Here is a 14,725-nt window from a genome sequence, read left to right on the forward strand (position 1 = left end):
ACACTAGATCGCGTGTTATTAGGGGTCGCGGGTCCGGGCGCCGGCGCGCCAGCGGCGGCCTGTCGGGGCTGCTGGTGCCTCCATGTAGAGCTACCGCTGGGCCCGGGCTCCTTGCCGCTAACGAAGTGATTGCTTTTGGTGACATCATTTGCAATAGCGACTGCGCGAATTGGCGGTATCTCTTACGGAAAGCAAGAGTAGCTGATGCTACCGAGGACTCGGCCGCGTTCATTGCCGACGACTTCTTGGGCTCTTATTCATGGTGGCATTCAGACAGGCAAGGGTGCTGTCGATTGTTAGGTACGAATGCGAAATTCCTGCATTGTGCGTTTCCGCAAAGTGATTTTTACGCCAAAGTTGCGATCGTCCTCAAGTTGTGTCACATGTGGAGCTCACAGCGTAGCAGTTTCCGTGGTGTAGCGGTTATCACGTCTGCCAACACGCAGAACGTCACCGGTTCGATTCCGGGCGGAAACACATTTTTGTCGCACTCAACAAGACACTTGCTACAATCTCTACGGTGAACATTTAAATCAATTTCAAACGTCCAACCACCAGGCTGCAGATGGCTCAAATGATACATGAAACTCTTTCAGAAGCGGCTACTTGGTTTTTGTGCTTACCTGGAGGGCTGGAAATGCGCGGAACAGCCGCCGGCATGCCAGTAGTCGCCACACGTTCGCACGAAACGCAAGGGCTCGTCCGGGATTTGAACCCGGGACCTCCTGCACCCGAAGCAGGGATCATACCCCGAGACCAACGAGCCTTCTCGATGCACATGAGTAACGCCTCCGTTCTTGGTATCACCGTGCAGAGCTACTGCTCACCCAGCGTTCTCCCTGGCTGTTGCGGTTTGATTGTTTTTATCGTTGTCTTTTACTATAGCAACTTCTAGAATCGGACGGAGCTCGTAGCCGATGCCCTTGCTTACGCAGGAAAAATCTGTTGGAACTACGGTTTTCCAGGTAGTACAACGGCAAAACCGTCGTTTCCGTGGTGTAGCGGTTATCACGTCTGCTTTACACGCAGAAGGTCCCCGGTTCGATCCCGGGCGGAAGCACGACTTTTTTTAAACCCGTTTTCGGATTCCATTTCCGAGATAACGTCACGTCTGCGTATGCAGGGATAATAAATGTCGTGTGCTACACCGATATCGCGTTATTTTACTGTCAAATGCTCTTGCTCCCATAGTGCACCGGTATTCAGTAACTCAGAACGCTCGTAGCCTCATTCTGGCCGGCAAAATTTAGTATCCATTTCTTCAAGACTACTTCAAGTTCGCTTCATACTGGCTTTCCTGAGCTCTTTGCACTCGCCTTGTCACAACTTTCTTGAAGCGTGAACGTAACTAATAGTGAGAAACTCTTAACTACGCTCAGTCTTGTATCCCACACTTTGGTTGACGTTGTCGCTAATCAGATGAAGGTAGACTGCTCCACGATTGAGCTTCGTCTCCAATCACGGTGCACACGTTCTGCAAAGACAACCTTTGTTTTCCGTAGCATGCAAGATTACTGTCGGCTCTTCTACAGAAATCGACCTATGTAATTTACTGGTATCAGATTCTTGCCATATCAAACGGTCCCTTCATGACCGTAGGGCCACACACAGCGTGCTGCGGCACGCATCTGTTCTTCATTGCAGAGCTACAAACGTGGGTGAGCTACACCTACTCTTCAGCACGGTCAAAACGGTAGGGCTCGTCCGGGATTTGAAGCCGGGACCTCCTGCACCCAAAGCAGGAATCATACCCCTAGACCAACGAGCCACCTGCTGCTAGCAGTGAAGGTAATCCCAAGCAGTCCACCTCCGAGGAACACAAACTTTCATGTAAATCAGGAAGAAAAGCGCTTTCTGAAGGCAGCGCCCACCACTGATGGAAAGAATATTAAAGGCAATGAATGTAGAGTGAATAATTTCATCGTGCTCTGCAGATGAACAGACGGTGGTGTTTCACTTTCGTCATGTGGTTTCTCAGTGTCAAGGGAAGGCAAATGCACTAAACAAAAGAACACCGGGAATCCGAAACACCAACTCATAACGAAAAGATAGCGGAATATACTGCAAGCAAAACTTCCAAACACGGCTCCTGAAGGCGTCGGTGCCTTAAAAATTATTCCGTGCAGCAATGATCATCTACGAAGAGCCAACTGTATGTGTCGCTCCACCACGCAACTTTTTTTGATATCGTTTTACCTAAATTTCCATTACCTGTTCTTTACAAGAATACCGTGTGGCTTTCAACTGGTCTGCTTCGTCCAGCAGCGATAGTAGTAAGTAAACCGACCACAGTATCATTAGAAGTAGGTCAGACACAAAAATCGGAGTTGCTCTGTAGCTCATGTTATTCTGCTTTCAATTGCAATTGTATGGCTGGGAGTAGTGGCGTACTCCTGTAATGCAGGCGTCCGGGAGGCCGTTGCTGTGGGAGACATCTGGGAACAACTACAGATACGGCCGTTTCATTAGCTCAGGAACGACCGCGATGCTCTTATCGAGCTCTGCAGATTGACCAGACTGCAGTGCGGAATTTTCGGCTAGTGGTGGCTCGGGGTTAAGAGAAGTCGGGAGCTGTGAGCAAAACTACATCGGGAAACCGAAACAGACGACTCGTAACGAAAAGATTGCGGAATGTACTGCAAAAGCAAACGTTGGAGAAGACGAACTCTGAAGCCGTCGGTGCTTTAACAATCATTCCGTGCAGCAACGATAATCTGGGAAGAGCGAAGGGTGGGTACCGCTCGACCACACAACAAAATTTTATATAATGTTCTACTTGTTCTAAATTTGCGTTTCCAGATCATCAGTAAAATACTGTGTGATTTACACCTGGCTTGCTTCTTCGAAAAGCGATATCAAGAAATACATCGACTGCAACGTCATTAGGGGTCGCGGGTCCGGGCGCCGGCGCGCCAGCGGCGGCCTGTCGGGGCTGCTGGTGCCTCCATGTAGAGCTACCGCTGGGCCCGGGCTCCTTGCCGCTAACGAAGTGATTGCTTTTGGTGACATCATTTGCAATAGCGACTGCGCGAATTGGCGGTATCTCTTACGGAAAGCAAGAGTAGCTGATGCTACCGAGGACTCGGCCGCGTTCATTGCCGACGACTTCTTGGGCTCTTATTCATGGTGGCATTCAGACAGGCAAGGGTGCTGTCGATTGTTAGGTACGAATGCGAAATTCCTGCATTGTGCGTTTCCGCAAAGTGATTTTTACGCCAAAGTTGCGATCGTCCTCAAGTTGTGTCACATGTGGAGCTCACAGCGTAGCAGTTTCCGTGGTGTAGCGGTTATCACGTCTGCCAACACGCAGAACGTCACCGGTTCGATTCCGGGCGGAAACACATTTTTGTCGCACTCAACAAGACACTTGCTACAATCTCTACGGTGAACATTTAAATCAATTTCAAACGTCCAACCACCAGGCTGCAGATGGCTCAAATGATACATGAAACTCTTTCAGAAGCGGCTACTTGGTTTTTGTGCTTACCTGGAGGGCTGGAAATGCGCGGAACAGCCGCCGGCATGCCAGTAGTCGCCACACGTTCGCACGAAACGCAAGGGCTCGTCCGGGATTTGAACCCGGGACCTCCTGCACCCGAAGCAGGGATCATACCCCGAGACCAACGAGCCTTCTCGATGCACATGAGTAACGCCTCCGTTCTTGGTATCACCGTGCAGAGCTACTGCTCACCCAGCGTTCTCCCTGGCTGTTGCGGTTTGATTGTTTTTATCGTTGTCTTTTACTATAGCAACTTCTAGAATCGGACGGAGCTCGTAGCCGATGCCCTTGCTTACGCAGGAAAAATCTGTTGGAACTACGGTTTTCCAGGTAGTACAACGGCAAAACCGTCGTTTCCGTGGTGTAGCGGTTATCACGTCTGCTTTACACGCAGAAGGTCCCCGGTTCGATCCCGGGCGGAAGCACGACTTTTTTTAAACCCGTTTTCGGATTCCATTTCCGAGATAACGTCACGTCTGCGTATGCAGGGATAATAAATGTCGTGTGCTACACCGATATCGCGTTATTTTACTGTCAAATGCTCTTGCTCCCATAGTGCACCGGTATTCAGTAACTCAGAACGCTCGTAGCCTCATTCTGGCCGGCAAAATTTAGTATCCATTTCTTCAAGACTACTTCAAGTTCGCTTCATACTGGCTTTCCTGAGCTCTTTGCACTCGCCTTGTCACAACTTTCTTGAAGCGTGAACGTAACTAATAGTGAGAAACTCTTAACTACGCTCAGTCTTGTATCCCACACTTTGGTTGACGTTGTCGCTAATCAGATGAAGGTAGACTGCTCCACGATTGAGCTTCGTCTCCAATCACGGTGCACACGTTCTGCAAAGACAACCTTTGTTTTCCGTAGCATGCAAGATTACTGTCGGCTCTTCTACAGAAATCGACCTATGTAATTTACTGGTATCAGATTCTTGCCATATCAAACGGTCCCTTCATGACCGTAGGGCCACACACAGCGTGCTGCGGCACGCATCTGTTCTTCATTGCAGAGCTACAAACGTGGGTGAGCTACACCTACTCTTCAGCACGGTCAAAACGGTAGGGCTCGTCCGGGATTTGAAGCCGGGACCTCCTGCACCCAAAGCAGGAATCATACCCCTAGACCAACGAGCCACCTGCTGCTAGCAGTGAAGGTAATCCCAAGCAGTCCACCTCCGAGGAACACAAACTTTCATGTAAATCAGGAAGAAAAGCGCTTTCTGAAGGCAGCGCCCACCACTGATGGAAAGAATATTAAAGGCAATGAATGTAGAGTGAATAATTTCATCGTGCTCTGCAGATGAACAGACGGTGGTGTTTCACTTTCGTCATGTGGTTTCTCAGTGTCAAGGGAAGGCAAATGCACTAAACAAAAGAACACCGGGAATCCGAAACACCAACTCATAACGAAAAGATAGCGGAATATACTGCAAGCAAAACTTCCAAACACGGCTCCTGAAGGCGTCGGTGCCTTAAAAATTATTCCGTGCAGCAATGATCATCTACGAAGAGCCAACTGTATGTGTCGCTCCACCACGCAACTTTTTTTGATATCGTTTTACCTAAATTTCCATTACCTGTTCTTTACAAGAATACCGTGTGGCTTTCAACTGGTCTGCTTCGTCCAGCAGCGATAGTAGTAAGTAAACCGACCACAGTATCATTAGAAGTAGGTCAGACACAAAAATCGGAGTTGCTCTGTAGCTCATGTTATTCTGCTTTCAATTGCAATTGTATGGCTGGGAGTAGTGGCGTACTCCTGTAATGCAGGCGTCCGGGAGGCCGTTGCTGTGGGAGACATCTGGGAACAACTACAGATACGGCCGTTTCATTAGCTCAGGAACGACCGCGATGCTCTTATCGAGCTCTGCAGATTGACCAGACTGCAGTGCGGAATTTTCGGCTAGTGGTGGCTCGGGGTTAAGAGAAGTCGGGAGCTGTGAGCAAAACTACATCGGGAAACCGAAACAGACGACTCGTAACGAAAAGATTGCGGAATGTACTGCAAAAGCAAACGTTGGAGAAGACGAACTCTGAAGCCGTCGGTGCTTTAACAATCATTCCGTGCAGCAACGATAATCTGGGAAGAGCGAAGGGTGGGTACCGCTCGACCACACAACAAAATTTTATATAATGTTCTACTTGTTCTAAATTTGCGTTTCCAGATCATCAGTAAAATACTGTGTGATTTACACCTGGCTTGCTTCTTCGAAAAGCGATATTAAGAAATACATCGACTGCAACGTCATTAGGGGTCGCGGGTCCGGGCGCCGGCGCGCCAGCGGCGGCCTGTCGGGGCTGCTGGTGCCTCCATGTAGAGCTACCGCTGGGCCCGGGCTCCTTGCCGCTAACGAAGTGATTGCTTTTGGTGACATCATTTGCAATAGCGACTGCGCGAATTGGCGGTATCTCTTACGGAAAGCAAGAGTAGCTGATGCTACCGAGGACTCGGCCGCGTTCATTGCCGACGACTTCTTGGGCTCTTATTCATGGTGGCATTCAGACAGGCAAGGGTGCTGTCGATTGTTAGGTACGAATGCGAAATTCCTGCATTGTGCGTTTCCGCAAAGTGATTTTTACGCCAAAGTTGCGATCGTCCTCAAGTTGTGTCACATGTGGAGCTCACAGCGTAGCAGTTTCCGTGGTGTAGCGGTTATCACGTCTGCCAACACGCAGAACGTCACCGGTTCGATTCCGGGCGGAAACACATTTTTGTCGCACTCAACAAGACACTTGCTACAATCTCTACGGTGAACATTTAAATCAATTTCAAACGTCCAACCACCAGGCTGCAGATGGCTCAAATGATACATGAAACTCTTTCAGAAGCGGCTACTTGGTTTTTGTGCTTACCTGGAGGGCTGGAAATGCGCGGAACAGCCGCCGGCATGCCAGTAGTCGCCACACGTTCGCACGAAACGCAAGGGCTCGTCCGGGATTTGAACCCGGGACCTCCTGCACCCGAAGCAGGGATCATACCCCGAGACCAACGAGCCTTCTCGATGCACATGAGTAACGCCTCCGTTCTTGGTATCACCGTGCAGAGCTACTGCTCACCCAGCGTTCTCCCTGGCTGTTGCGGTTTGATTGTTTTTATCGTTGTCTTTTACTATAGCAACTTCTAGAATCGGACGGAGCTCGTAGCCGATGCCCTTGCTTACGCAGGAAAAATCTGTTGGAACTACGGTTTTCCAGGTAGTACAACGGCAAAACCGTCGTTTCCGTGGTGTAGCGGTTATCACGTCTGCTTTACACGCAGAAGGTCCCCGGTTCGATCCCGGGCGGAAGCACGACTTTTTTTAAACCCGTTTTCGGATTCCATTTCCGAGATAACGTCACGTCTGCGTATGCAGGGATAATAAATGTCGTGTGCTACACCGATATCGCGTTATTTTACTGTCAAATGCTCTTGCTCCCATAGTGCACCGGTATTCAGTAACTCAGAACGCTCGTAGCCTCATTCTGGCCGGCAAAATTTAGTATCCATTTCTTCAAGACTACTTCAAGTTCGCTTCATACTGGCTTTCCTGAGCTCTTTGCACTCGCCTTGTCACAACTTTCTTGAAGCGTGAACGTAACTAATAGTGAGAAACTCTTAACTACGCTCAGTCTTGTATCCCACACTTTGGTTGACGTTGTCGCTAATCAGATGAAGGTAGACTGCTCCACGATTGAGCTTCGTCTCCAATCACGGTGCACACGTTCTGCAAAGACAACCTTTGTTTTCCGTAGCATGCAAGATTACTGTCGGCTCTTCTACAGAAATCGACCTATGTAATTTACTGGTATCAGATTCTTGCCATATCAAACGGTCCCTTCATGACCGTAGGGCCACACACAGCGTGCTGCGGCACGCATCTGTTCTTCATTGCAGAGCTACAAACGTGGGTGAGCTACACCTACTCTTCAGCACGGTCAAAACGGTAGGGCTCGTCCGGGATTTGAAGCCGGGACCTCCTGCACCCAAAGCAGGAATCATACCCCTAGACCAACGAGCCACCTGCTGCTAGCAGTGAAGGTAATCCCAAGCAGTCCACCTCCGAGGAACACAAACTTTCATGTAAATCAGGAAGAAAAGCGCTTTCTGAAGGCAGCGCCCACCACTGATGGAAAGAATATTAAAGGCAATGAATGTAGAGTGAATAATTTCATCGTGCTCTGCAGATGAACAGACGGTGGTGTTTCACTTTCGTCATGTGGTTTCTCAGTGTCAAGGGAAGGCAAATGCACTAAACAAAAGAACACCGGGAATCCGAAACACCAACTCATAACGAAAAGATAGCGGAATATACTGCAAGCAAAACTTCCAAACACGGCTCCTGAAGGCGTCGGTGCCTTAAAAATTATTCCGTGCAGCAATGATCATCTACGAAGAGCCAACTGTATGTGTCGCTCCACCACGCAACTTTTTTTGATATCGTTTTACCTAAATTTCCATTACCTGTTCTTTACAAGAATACCGTGTGGCTTTCAACTGGTCTGCTTCGTCCAGCAGCGATAGTAGTAAGTAAACCGACCACAGTATCATTAGAAGTAGGTCAGACACAAAAATCGGAGTTGCTCTGTAGCTCATGTTATTCTGCTTTCAATTGCAATTGTATGGCTGGGAGTAGTGGCGTACTCCTGTAATGCAGGCGTCCGGGAGGCCGTTGCTGTGGGAGACATCTGGGAACAACTACAGATACGGCCGTTTCATTAGCTCAGGAACGACCGCGATGCTCTTATCGAGCTCTGCAGATTGACCAGACTGCAGTGCGGAATTTTCGGCTAGTGGTGGCTCGGGGTTAAGAGAAGTCGGGAGCTGTGAGCAAAACTACATCGGGAAACCGAAACAGACGACTCGTAACGAAAAGATTGCGGAATGTACTGCAAAAGCAAACGTTGGAGAAGACGAACTCTGAAGCCGTCGGTGCTTTAACAATCATTCCGTGCAGCAACGATAATCTGGGAAGAGCGAAGGGTGGGTACCGCTCGACCACACAACAAAATTTTATATAATGTTCTACTTGTTCTAAATTTGCGTTTCCAGATCATCAGTAAAATACTGTGTGATTTACACCTGGCTTGCTTCTTCGAAAAGCGATATTAAGAAATACATCGACTGCAACGTCATTAGGGGTCGCGGGTCCGGGCGCCGGCGCGCCAGCGGCGGCCTGTCGGGGCTGCTGGTGCCTCCATGTAGAGCTACCGCTGGGCCCGGGCTCCTTGCCGCTAACGAAGTGATTGCTTTTGGTGACATCATTTGCAATAGCGACTGCGCGAATTGGCGGTATCTCTTACGGAAAGCAAGAGTAGCTGATGCTACCGAGGACTCGGCCGCGTTCATTGCCGACGACTTCTTGGGCTCTTATTCATGGTGGCATTCAGACAGGCAAGGGTGCTGTCGATTGTTAGGTACGAATGCGAAATTCCTGCATTGTGCGTTTCCGCAAAGTGATTTTTACGCCAAAGTTGCGATCGTCCTCAAGTTGTGTCACATGTGGAGCTCACAGCGTAGCAGTTTCCGTGGTGTAGCGGTTATCACGTCTGCCAACACGCAGAACGTCACCGGTTCGATTCCGGGCGGAAACACATTTTTGTCGCACTCAACAAGACACTTGCTACAATCTCTACGGTGAACATTTAAATCAATTTCAAACGTCCAACCACCAGGCTGCAGATGGCTCAAATGATACATGAAACTCTTTCAGAAGCGGCTACTTGGTTTTTGTGCTTACCTGGAGGGCTGGAAATGCGCGGAACAGCCGCCGGCATGCCAGTAGTCGCCACACGTTCGCACGAAACGCAAGGGCTCGTCCGGGATTTGAACCCGGGACCTCCTGCACCCGAAGCAGGGATCATACCCCGAGACCAACGAGCCTTCTCGATGCACATGAGTAACGCCTCCGTTCTTGGTATCACCGTGCAGAGCTACTGCTCACCCAGCGTTCTCCCTGGCTGTTGCGGTTTGATTGTTTTTATCGTTGTCTTTTACTATAGCAACTTCTAGAATCGGACGGAGCTCGTAGCCGATGCCCTTGCTTACGCAGGAAAAATCTGTTGGAACTACGGTTTTCCAGGTAGTACAACGGCAAAACCGTCGTTTCCGTGGTGTAGCGGTTATCACGTCTGCTTTACACGCAGAAGGTCCCCGGTTCGATCCCGGGCGGAAGCACGACTTTTTTTAAACCCGTTTTCGGATTCCATTTCCGAGATAACGTCACGTCTGCGTATGCAGGGATAATAAATGTCGTGTGCTACACCGATATCGCGTTATTTTACTGTCAAATGCTCTTGCTCCCATAGTGCACCGGTATTCAGTAACTCAGAACGCTCGTAGCCTCATTCTGGCCGGCAAAATTTAGTATCCATTTCTTCAAGACTACTTCAAGTTCGCTTCATACTGGCTTTCCTGAGCTCTTTGCACTCGCCTTGTCACAACTTTCTTGAAGCGTGAACGTAACTAATAGTGAGAAACTCTTAACTACGCTCAGTCTTGTATCCCACACTTTGGTTGACGTTGTCGCTAATCAGATGAAGGTAGACTGCTCCACGATTGAGCTTCGTCTCCAATCACGGTGCACACGTTCTGCAAAGACAACCTTTGTTTTCCGTAGCATGCAAGATTACTGTCGGCTCTTCTACAGAAATCGACCTATGTAATTTACTGGTATCAGATTCTTGCCATATCAAACGGTCCCTTCATGACCGTAGGGCCACACACAGCGTGCTGCGGCACGCATCTGTTCTTCATTGCAGAGCTACAAACGTGGGTGAGCTACACCTACTCTTCAGCACGGTCAAAACGGTAGGGCTCGTCCGGGATTTGAAGCCGGGACCTCCTGCACCCAAAGCAGGAATCATACCCCTAGACCAACGAGCCACCTGCTGCTAGCAGTGAAGGTAATCCCAAGCAGTCCACCTCCGAGGAACACAAACTTTCATGTAAATCAGGAAGAAAAGCGCTTTCTGAAGGCAGCGCCCACCACTGATGGAAAGAATATTAAAGGCAATGAATGTAGAGTGAATAATTTCATCGTGCTCTGCAGATGAACAGACGGTGGTGTTTCACTTTCGTCATGTGGTTTCTCAGTGTCAAGGGAAGGCAAATGCACTAAACAAAAGAACACCGGGAATCCGAAACACCAACTCATAACGAAAAGATAGCGGAATATACTGCAAGCAAAACTTCCAAACACGGCTCCTGAAGGCGTCGGTGCCTTAAAAATTATTCCGTGCAGCAATGATCATCTACGAAGAGCCAACTGTATGTGTCGCTCCACCACGCAACTTTTTTTGATATCGTTTTACCTAAATTTCCATTACCTGTTCTTTACAAGAATACCGTGTGGCTTTCAACTGGTCTGCTTCGTCCAGCAGCGATAGTAGTAAGTAAACCGACCACAGTATCATTAGAAGTAGGTCAGACACAAAAATCGGAGTTGCTCTGTAGCTCATGTTTTACTGCTTTCAATTGCAATTGTATGGCTGGGAGTAGTGGCGTACTCCTGTAATGCAGGCGTCCGGGAGGCCGTTGCTGTGGGAGACATCTGGGAACAACTACAGATACGGCCGTTTCATTAGCTCAGGAACGACCGCGATGCTCTTATCGAGCTCTGCAGATTGACCAGACTGCAGTGCGGAATTTTCGGCTAGTGGTGGCTCGGGGTTAAGAGAAGTCGGGAGCTGTGAGCAAAACTACATCGGGAAACCGAAACAGACGACTCGTAACGAAAAGATTGCGGAATGTACTGCAAAAGCAAACGTTGGAGAAGACGAACTCTGAAGCCGTCGGTGCTTTAACAATCATTCCGTGCAGCAACGATAATCTGGGAAGAGCGAAGGGTGGGTACCGCTCGACCACACAACAAAATTTTATATAATGTTCTACTTGTTCTAAATTTGCGTTTCCAGATCATCAGTAAAATACTGTGTGATTTACACCTGGCTTGCTTCTTCGAAAAGCGATATCAAGAAATACATCGACTGCAACGTCATTAGGGGTCGCGGGTCCGGGCGCCGGCGCGCCAGCGGCGGCCTGTCGGGGCTGCTGGTGCCTCCATGTAGAGCTACCGCTGGGCCCGGGCTCCTTGCCGCTAACGAAGTGATTGCTTTTGGTGACATCATTTGCAATAGCGACTGCGCGAATTGGCGGTATCTCTTACGGAAAGCAAGAGTAGCTGATGCTACCGAGGACTCGGCCGCGTTCATTGCCGACGACTTCTTGGGCTCTTATTCATGGTGGCATTCAGACAGGCAAGGGTGCTGTCGATTGTTAGGTACGAATGCGAAATTCCTGCATTGTGCGTTTCCGCAAAGTGATTTTTACGCCAAAGTTGCGATCGTCCTCAAGTTGTGTCACATGTGGAGCTCACAGCGTAGCAGTTTCCGTGGTGTAGCGGTTATCACGTCTGCCAACACGCAGAACGTCACCGGTTCGATTCCGGGCGGAAACACATTTTTGTCGCACTCAACAAGACACTTGCTACAATCTCTACGGTGAACATTTAAATCAATTTCAAACGTCCAACCACCAGGCTGCAGATGGCTCAAATGATACATGAAACTCTTTCAGAAGCGGCTACTTGGTTTTTGTGCTTACCTGGAGGGCTGGAAATGCGCGGAACAGCCGCCGGCATGCCAGTAGTCGCCACACGTTCGCACGAAACGCAAGGGCTCGTCCGGGATTTGAACCCGGGACCTCCTGCACCCGAAGCAGGGATCATACCCCGAGACCAACGAGCCTTCTCGATGCACATGAGTAACGCCTCCGTTCTTGGTATCACCGTGCAGAGCTACTGCTCACCCAGCGTTCTCCCTGGCTGTTGCGGTTTGATTGTTTTTATCGTTGTCTTTTACTATAGCAACTTCTAGAATCGGACGGAGCTCGTAGCCGATGCCCTTGCTTACGCAGGAAAAAATCTGTTGGAACTACGGTTTTCCAGGTAGTACAACGGCAAAACCGTCGTTTCCGTGGTGTAGCGGTTATCACGTCTGCTTTACACGCAGAAGGTCCCCGGTTCGATCCCGGGCGGAAGCACGACTTTTTTAAACCCGTTTTCGGATTCCATTTCCGAGATAACGTCACGTCTGCGTATGCAGGGATAATAAATGTCGTGTGCTACACCGATATCGCGTTATTTTACTGTCAAATGCTCTTGCTCCCATAGTGCACCGGTATTCAGTAACTCAGAACGCTCGTAGCCCCATTCTGGCCGGCAAAATTTAGTATCCATTTCTTCAAGACTACTTCAAGTTCGCTTCATACTGGCTTTCCTGAGCTCTTTACACTCGCCTTGTCACAACTTTCTTGAAGCGTGAACGTAACTAATAGTGAGAAACTCTTAACTACGCTCAGTCTTGTATCCCACACTTTGGTTGACGTTGTCGCTAATCAGATGAAGGTAGACTGCTCCACGATTGAGCTTCGTCTCCAATCACGGTGCACACGTTCTGCAAAGACAACCTTTGTTTTCCGTAGCATGCAAGATTACTGTCGGCTCTTCTACAGAAATCGACCTATGTAATTTACTGGTATCAGATTCTTGCCATATCAAACGGTCCCTTCATGACCGTAGGGCCACACACAGCGTGCTGCGGCACGCATCTGTTCTTCATTGCAGAGCTACAAACGTGGGTGAGCTACACCTACTCTTCAGCACGGTCAAAACGGTAGGGCTCGTCCGGGATTTGAACCCGGGACCTCCTGCACCCAAAGCAGGAATCATACCCCTAGACCAACGAGCCACCTGCTGCTAGCAGTGAAGGTAATCCCAAGCAGTCCACCTCCGAGGAACACAAACTTTCATGTAAATCAGGAAGAAAAGCGCTTTCTGAAGGCAGCGCCCACCACTGATGGCAAGAATATTGAAGGCAAAGAATGTAGAGTGAATAATTTCATCGCGCTCTGCAGATGAACAGACGGTGGTGTTTCACTTTCGTCATGTGGTTTCTCAGTGTCAAGGGAAGGCAAATGCACTAAACAAAAGAACACCGGGAATCCGAAACACCAACTCATAACGAAAAGATAGCGGAATATACTGCAAGCAAAACTTCCAAACACGGCTCCTGAAGGCGTCGGTGCCTTAAAAATTATTCCGTGCAGCAATGATCATCTACGAAGAGCCAACTGTATGTGTCGCTCCACCACGCAACTTTTTTTGATATCGTTTTACCTAAATTTCCATTACCTGTTCTTTACAAGAATACCGTGTGGCTTTCAACTGGTCTGCTTCGTCCAGCAGCGATAGTAGTAAGTAAACCGACCACAGTATCATTAGAAGTAGGTCAGACACAAAAATCGGAGTTGCTCTGTAGCTCATGTTATTCTGCTTTCAATTGCAATTGTATGGCTGGGAGTAGTGGCGTACTCCTGTAATGCAGGCGTCCGGGAGGCCGTTGCTGTGGGAGACATCTGGGAACAACTACAGATACGGCCGTTTCATTAGCTCAGGAACGACCGCAACACGCGATCTAGTGTCTGCAGATTGACCAGACTGCAGTGCGGAATTTTCGGCTAGTGGTGGCTCGGGGTTAAGAGAAGTCGGGAGCTGTGAGCAAAACTACATCGGGAAACCGAAACAGACGACTCGTAACGGAAAGATTGCGGAATGTACTGCAAAAGCAAACGTTGGAGAAGACGAACTCTGAAGCCGTCGGTGCTTTAACAATCATTCCGTGCAGCAACGATGATCTGGGAAGAGCGAAGGGTGGGTACCGCTCGACCACACAACAAAATTTTATATAATGTTCTACTTGTTCTAAATTTGCGTTTCCAGATCATCAGTAAAATACTGTGTGATTTACACCTGGCTTGCTTCTTCGAAAAGCGATATCAAGAAATACATCGACTGCAACGTCATTAGGGGTCGCGGGTCCGGGCGCCGGCGCGCCAGCGGCGGCCTGTCGGGGTTGCTGGTGCCTCCATGTAGAGCTACCGCTGGGCCCGGGCTCCTTGCCGCTAACGAAGTGATTGCTTTTGGTGACATCATTTGCAATAGCGACTGCGCGAATTGGCGGTATCTCTTACGGAAAGCAAGAGTAGCTGATGCTACCGAGGACTCGGCCGCGTTCATTGCCGACGACTTCTTGGGCTCTTATTCATGGTGGCATTCAGACAGGCAAGGGTGCTGTCGATTGTTAGGTACGAATGCGAAATTCCTGCATTGTGCGTTTCCGCAAAGTGATTTTTACGCCAAAGTTGCGATCGTCCTCAAGTTGTGTCACATGTGGAGCTCACAGCGTAGCA

The 14,725-nt window shown here is 49.2% G+C and overlaps 15 non-coding genes across 15 annotated transcripts; 5 read left to right on the forward strand and 10 right to left on the reverse strand.

Moving 5' to 3' along the window:
• Positions 1 to 694: 694 nt before the first annotated feature.
• Trnap-cgg (transfer RNA proline (anticodon CGG)) lies at positions 695 to 766 on the reverse strand. The gene has a single exon. It is a non-coding gene; the product is annotated as a tRNA-Pro (tRNA).
• A 221-nt stretch (positions 767 to 987) lies between these two features.
• On the forward strand, positions 988 to 1,060 carry Trnav-uac (transfer RNA valine (anticodon UAC)). The gene has a single exon. It is a non-coding gene; the product is annotated as a tRNA-Val (tRNA).
• A 636-nt stretch (positions 1,061 to 1,696) lies between these two features.
• On the reverse strand, positions 1,697 to 1,768 carry Trnap-ugg (transfer RNA proline (anticodon UGG)). The gene has a single exon. It is a non-coding gene; the product is annotated as a tRNA-Pro (tRNA).
• Positions 1,769 to 3,558: 1,790 nt separating this feature from the next.
• Positions 3,559 to 3,630, reverse strand: Trnap-cgg (transfer RNA proline (anticodon CGG)). Its single transcript has one exon. It is a non-coding gene; the product is annotated as a tRNA-Pro (tRNA).
• Positions 3,631 to 3,851: 221 nt separating this feature from the next.
• On the forward strand, positions 3,852 to 3,924 carry Trnav-uac (transfer RNA valine (anticodon UAC)). The gene has a single exon. It is a non-coding gene; the product is annotated as a tRNA-Val (tRNA).
• Positions 3,925 to 4,560: 636 nt separating this feature from the next.
• Positions 4,561 to 4,632, reverse strand: Trnap-ugg (transfer RNA proline (anticodon UGG)). The gene has a single exon. It is a non-coding gene; the product is annotated as a tRNA-Pro (tRNA).
• Positions 4,633 to 6,422: 1,790 nt separating this feature from the next.
• On the reverse strand, positions 6,423 to 6,494 carry Trnap-cgg (transfer RNA proline (anticodon CGG)). The gene has a single exon. It is a non-coding gene; the product is annotated as a tRNA-Pro (tRNA).
• A 221-nt stretch (positions 6,495 to 6,715) lies between these two features.
• Trnav-uac (transfer RNA valine (anticodon UAC)) lies at positions 6,716 to 6,788 on the forward strand. Its single transcript has one exon. It is a non-coding gene; the product is annotated as a tRNA-Val (tRNA).
• Positions 6,789 to 7,424: 636 nt separating this feature from the next.
• Positions 7,425 to 7,496, reverse strand: Trnap-ugg (transfer RNA proline (anticodon UGG)). The gene has a single exon. It is a non-coding gene; the product is annotated as a tRNA-Pro (tRNA).
• A 1,790-nt stretch (positions 7,497 to 9,286) lies between these two features.
• Trnap-cgg (transfer RNA proline (anticodon CGG)) lies at positions 9,287 to 9,358 on the reverse strand. The gene has a single exon. It is a non-coding gene; the product is annotated as a tRNA-Pro (tRNA).
• A 221-nt stretch (positions 9,359 to 9,579) lies between these two features.
• Positions 9,580 to 9,652, forward strand: Trnav-uac (transfer RNA valine (anticodon UAC)). The gene has a single exon. It is a non-coding gene; the product is annotated as a tRNA-Val (tRNA).
• Positions 9,653 to 10,288: 636 nt separating this feature from the next.
• Positions 10,289 to 10,360, reverse strand: Trnap-ugg (transfer RNA proline (anticodon UGG)). Its single transcript has one exon. It is a non-coding gene; the product is annotated as a tRNA-Pro (tRNA).
• Positions 10,361 to 12,150: 1,790 nt separating this feature from the next.
• On the reverse strand, positions 12,151 to 12,222 carry Trnap-cgg (transfer RNA proline (anticodon CGG)). The gene has a single exon. It is a non-coding gene; the product is annotated as a tRNA-Pro (tRNA).
• Positions 12,223 to 12,444: 222 nt separating this feature from the next.
• Positions 12,445 to 12,517, forward strand: Trnav-uac (transfer RNA valine (anticodon UAC)). The gene has a single exon. It is a non-coding gene; the product is annotated as a tRNA-Val (tRNA).
• A 635-nt stretch (positions 12,518 to 13,152) lies between these two features.
• On the reverse strand, positions 13,153 to 13,224 carry Trnap-ugg (transfer RNA proline (anticodon UGG)). Its single transcript has one exon. It is a non-coding gene; the product is annotated as a tRNA-Pro (tRNA).
• Positions 13,225 to 14,725: the final 1,501 nt, after the last annotated feature.

Source organism: Schistocerca gregaria, chromosome 2, assembly GCF_023897955.1.
Source record: "Schistocerca gregaria isolate iqSchGreg1 chromosome 2, iqSchGreg1.2, whole genome shotgun sequence".
Classification (NCBI taxonomy): domain Eukaryota; kingdom Metazoa; phylum Arthropoda; class Insecta; order Orthoptera; family Acrididae; genus Schistocerca; species Schistocerca gregaria.